At 34.3% G+C, this 5,511-nt stretch overlaps 1 long non-coding RNA gene across 1 annotated transcript; it reads left to right on the forward strand.

The window, feature by feature from the left end:
* Positions 1-3,526: 3,526 nt before the first annotated feature.
* On the forward strand, positions 3,527-5,089 carry LOC130047649 (uncharacterized). The gene is made up of 3 exons (XR_008796473.1): positions 3,527-3,647; positions 4,295-4,388; positions 4,600-5,089. It is a non-coding gene; the product is annotated as an uncharacterized LOC130047649 (long non-coding RNA).
* Positions 5,090-5,511: the final 422 nt, after the last annotated feature.

Raw genomic sequence — 5,511 nt, forward strand, 5'->3', positions numbered from 1 at the left:
ATGAATTTACTTTTGAAGTCTTCCGCACTGACATAACAGTTATCAAACTTCAGTTTTCTGTAAATATACGTCGACTTCTTTTCAATTTCCTCTGGTTGCATCGAGAGGTGTTTTCTCGTGTCATGGTCGAGGATGGTATAATTTTTCGTTATCTTATATGCACTTATCTTAACCTTAACTTTCTTGATTCTGTGGAACATCGATGCTATATAGCAACCATCCTTCTAAGTTAGTATATTGTGTTAAATTCGTAGAAAATGAAGTGGTTGCTGTCACTAACAACTCACCGTTCAGATACAGTATATCAATTTTATCAGTTGAACGCCATATCAACTCATTGACTCTGAATCTCCAAAGATTTGATTCGTTGTGTATTTTAAAAAAAAATTCTGCTTTACCAGAAAAAAAAAATGTCAAATTAATTTGAAGTTTTAGCATTCTTCATTTCTTGATTCATTCTTTTCATTCAGTCGCTGCTGATTAACACATTCACGAATCTACAACAATAGCAGGGACATTTGCTTTCATTCCCAAGTCGTTTTTTTTATGTCCGTTACTCATCCTCCTTATTTTACAAAATCAATTAACTAGTGTTTCTAATTACTGACTGGAACCAATTACGTGGATTGCTTATCCAGCAGGAGCGCACTAAATACCCCGAGTTGTCTTATGGTGAATATTCACAATGTAGACAGACATACTGGATCAACTCTAAAAACATACCTAATGATCTCATTACAAAAACGGAATTATATATCAATATTGTATTGAGGACAACCACGCTATCATAAAATGAGTAGGGGTCACCTAACAATATTCACATTACTTCCTCAACAGTCTCCCTAGCTGAAGTTAACCACGGCGTATGAATAATCTTGACCTAACCCATTAGTCGCCTTACACATGAACCGTCGAGTGTGAAATGATTAAAATGTGAATATAAAAAATTTGTTTCAGTTTTTGAAAGTATATAATATACGTGTACCTGAAGCCTCGTCACACCGACATACTGAGGAATCATCATTGTCCGTGGGGGATTGACGTTCCCGGATTTCGTGGGTCACTCTTACCCACGAATTTACGTGTCCTCGAACATTTTTTAAACCAAGTAGAGTTATCTCTCCTAGTGACATCTTATCGCTTACCCACGCTTACTGGTATATACATGTGTATGATACCGTTATGTACATGTGTATGGTATCGTTATGTACATGTGTATGGTACCGTTATGTACCTGAGTATGTACCGTTAAGTACATGTGTATGGTACCGTTATGTACATGTGTATGGTACCGTTATGTATATGTGTATGTACCGTTATGTACATGTGTATGGTACCGTTATGTACATGTGTATGTACCGTTATGTACATGTGTACGGTTTGTTCAACATATGTTGTCTCATTAAGGGCTAAACTATATTGATCATCTTAGATGTACTCGGGTTCCATATTTTTAAAAAGTAAAAGCAAAACTTCGGAATATCCTTAGTGTACGTAAATGAAATTAAAATAGGGTATGTCTTATACCAATATAGGGTCTGTCTTGTACCAAAATAGGGTCTGTCTTATACCAATATAGGGTGTGTCTTATACCAATATAGGGTCTGTCTTATACCAATATAGGGTCTGTCTTACACCAATTGTAATTTCGTTATAGTCTTGTTGAATGCCGGGACTTCTCCCCTTCATGTACCTGTATGTCGCATATTCAGTGCAACACTTGTGTACAAAATGTCCTTGTCAGATCCCTGCTAATTTATTTCCCTCGTATTGCTAAATAGTTTTCAATCCTTAAAAAAACCCTCCGTGTAGAAAGGGAAATACGTAGAAAATAAATTGAGTTTTGAGTTACATGAACTAAACAGAGGCACAGTCATTAGAAGAGGTCCTTATAGACCCTGATAGTCATCATTATAACGCAGCCAGCTTTTGACGAACAGTCTTACATTTCTTTAAGTTGCGTCCGTCACAAATATATACACTGGTCTTGTAATGTAAATTTCAGTGATTTATTTCTCAAGAATATCAAAATGTAGATATCTTGCAAAGTTTGATGGTAAATCGGTTATAAAATTTGTAACTTTAAATTGCATATGATGAATTTAATTACGAAGTGCAAAAAGGTCATTATTTTTGTTTTTCAATCTACTAGTATTAAACTTTTTATATCTATATTGTTAGAAGAATGATGTGCATATCTATTTTATGTAATGATTAATTTCTGTTACTGTGATGCCAACTTACAAATCGAATTTAAGTGAATCTTAAGCGCAAAAAAGTCAAGTTTAACACATTGCAGCTCAATAACAATACTATGACCCCAGTATTTCTTTTTAATTTCATAATTCTTTTTCAATGTAGAAATCAATGATATCTTCCCAAAAATTGACAATACTACAAATGTCAGGATCGAAACTCTTTAAATCAGAAATTAACTGACAACTACATACACAAATTGACTAGTTAGAGTTTAAAACAGGCTGACTAGTCACGTGACATTAAGTAACCTATCCAATAAAACGTGTACAAATATGTAAAAACACAAAATATGGCAAATTTTAAAAACATACTTTCCACCTATTTTGCCTTTGATGCTAAGTCGGATAGTTGATGACAACATGACAAAATCGCCAGTATTCACATACAAAAACGTACAACTGTGAATGTACAGTCTGTGGCTGTCAATTTTGGGTAATTATATTTTCATTGTGTTTGCCTTTGATATATCTACAAATTGTAAAGACAGCTCCCAGCAAACACGTGACGTCAAATCGACGTCGGATTTTGGTTGAATTTAGGTCGCGACGTCAGATGACTAAATTCCAACGTCGGATGGACGTCAAATTGCTACGTCTAATCAATGTCGGCTATTGACGTCGTTATGACGTTGATAATTGGTTGTGGTCAGTCTGATGTGGGAAAACGACGATATCCCGACGTCAGTTCTTCAACGTTGTGGAAATTATGAAACTGCGTGTGATATAGTAATTAATTGATTTTGTCTGGTCGTCTAAAATAGGCAAAAGCCTATATTCAAATTAGAGTTGTAATATTTATTTTAAACCATAACTTTCCGGATATTTTATTTCACGTAGATTACGACTACGATAAGAATTTTGGTTCAATCTTTATACTCAACAGAGAACGCCAGACAATAGTCGGCCTATTTCAATTGCTTATTTTCAGTCGGTCGTTTACTGTGAAAGAAAAGTTAAAAGTAATCGCATTTGCCCAAACTCATGTAAATTGTGCAGCATGCATGCAGAAAGCCATGCTACAGAGAGAAAAATTACGACATCTACCGTATACCGGTAATCATATCTTATGTCAGTTTTAAAATATACAAAAAAAATAATAAAAGTGTATTTTTAACTCAACAATATGTTGAACAAATGAATTCATTTCATTTGCTTGTGGGTGTGCATGCTCTGCTCTGGGAATTCTAATTAAGGATCCCCCTTTCATGCAATGTGTTTACCGAGAGTTAACGAGGAATTGCACAGCGGGATGCTATGGCCAAGACTCATACAGCCGATCCTAGTTATGCAATTTTTTCGGGATTTGATATGCTGTGTAGGTCAAAGTTTTGGAAAACCCAAGCCATTCTTGTAACACAAAGTCTGAGAGCTGGTGAACAGTCGGGTAATGTGAGTATAGTTTTGTAGTTAATATTAATGTCTTATAAATGCCAGCATCGACATGTAAATGATTCATTCTGTATATTTGGCAATTGTAAGACCTGTGTATAATTTGATTTGTAAACAAAAGAAATTCAAATTCTAAGAACATTAATTTTGAAATACTATAACATCAAATGTACATCATTTACTAATACACAAAGTATGCAACATTAGCATGATATGCATGGTTATATTGATTGATAACTCTGAATTTTTGAGTAGAACGAAATCATACTTAGTAAGTTTAAACAATATACAAGTTTGGTATATCAAATAAAAAATAACAATAAACTAAAACGTATATGTACATCACTCTTGTCCTCGTTTGTAAAATATATATATATATCGCTTAATTTATTCACTCTATAGCTTATTGAATTGTAGCTTATGAAATGAACACCTTACCGATGCACATACACTATTAATAGTAATATTTATGCATTTTAATTCTGACACTATGGATATTTTATTCACATGTATGTGCACATCGATTTTATATGTACAGCTGTACCTGTGTAACTTCAAAGCCCCTGTAACGATCTACTTTCCCATTCACTCACTATTAATGTGGGAAAGAGTGTTTCATGGACTGTATATTTTAATTACATTTTCAGGATAATGACAAATGATGTAATGTCCCTTATGAATATAAAGGGCAAAGAGGGAAGATGGTATTTGGCACGACATCAGTGTTTCAGGCAGTGATAGGTATGTTTATCTATGTCAGTTTCATTAAATTTAATGTCATTAAAAAATTTATGTTCCTGCAACTAAAGTAGGGGGTATGAATTTGTTTTTCACTTGTCTTTCTGTCTGAAACTTTAACCTTGATAATAAATTTTGAATTTTTAAATTTCTAACTTGTTATCACTAGATATTGTAAAGATGATTTTTAATAAATACTTCTTTATTTTTGTAGCAAGTGCAGTTCATCAATTTAATGCGACGGAACACGAAGTCCAAGAGGCTGTTGCGAAGTACCTTAAATATGCATCAGACCGGAGAGGTGGAGGTGGCCGGGTCGAAAAATAATTAATGGAATCAAATGATAACTTTGATTTATATTTCAGGGCGTCAAGTTTCCTTTAAGTTCCTATATTTGGGGGTTATTCCTATAAATTCCTATATTTCCACAAAAATTCCTATATTTCTGTGAAATTCCTATAAATTCCTATATTTTAGGGTAAGCGAAAAATGTTGGATTCTGAAGCAAAACCAGTACTGTATATTACAAACAATTTGTGTCATCTATTTGTAACTATACAACATTTACTTCAAAAAGGTGCTATATTTCTGAGGTTTGTCCTATATTTTTTGGACCAAAATTCACTTGACGCCCTGATATTTGATAGTGTTACTGACTGAATATTATTTCATGAACAATGAATAAAGAAGGAAAATGACAAGAATAAGAGTTCTCTTGTTCAAATGATTACATTTCAACTTATTGATGTTGCAAAAATGGTGTCAGTTTGATGTCGATTGATTGATTGTATATTGTTAATGTCTTGCTCGAGAATTTTTTACTCATATGGAGACGTCATCATTGCCGGTGAAGGGTTGCAAAATTTAGGCCTATGCTCGGCTCTTATATGGCCTTTAAGCAGGGATGGATCTTTATCATGCCACAACTAGTTTGACACAGCTAGGGCCTCGGTTTTTGCGGTCTCATCCAAAGGACCGTCCCGTTTAGTCACCTCTTACGACAAGCAAGGGGTATTGAGGACCTATTATAACCCGGATCCCCATGGGATTATGAACGTCTGTGTGACGGTGAAATCTGACGTTGTGTAGACGGTGAAATCTGACGTTGTGTAGACGTTAAAATCTG

The sequence above is a fragment of the Ostrea edulis genome, chromosome 7 (genome assembly GCF_947568905.1).
Source record: "Ostrea edulis chromosome 7, xbOstEdul1.1, whole genome shotgun sequence".
Classification (NCBI taxonomy): domain Eukaryota; kingdom Metazoa; phylum Mollusca; class Bivalvia; order Ostreida; family Ostreidae; genus Ostrea; species Ostrea edulis.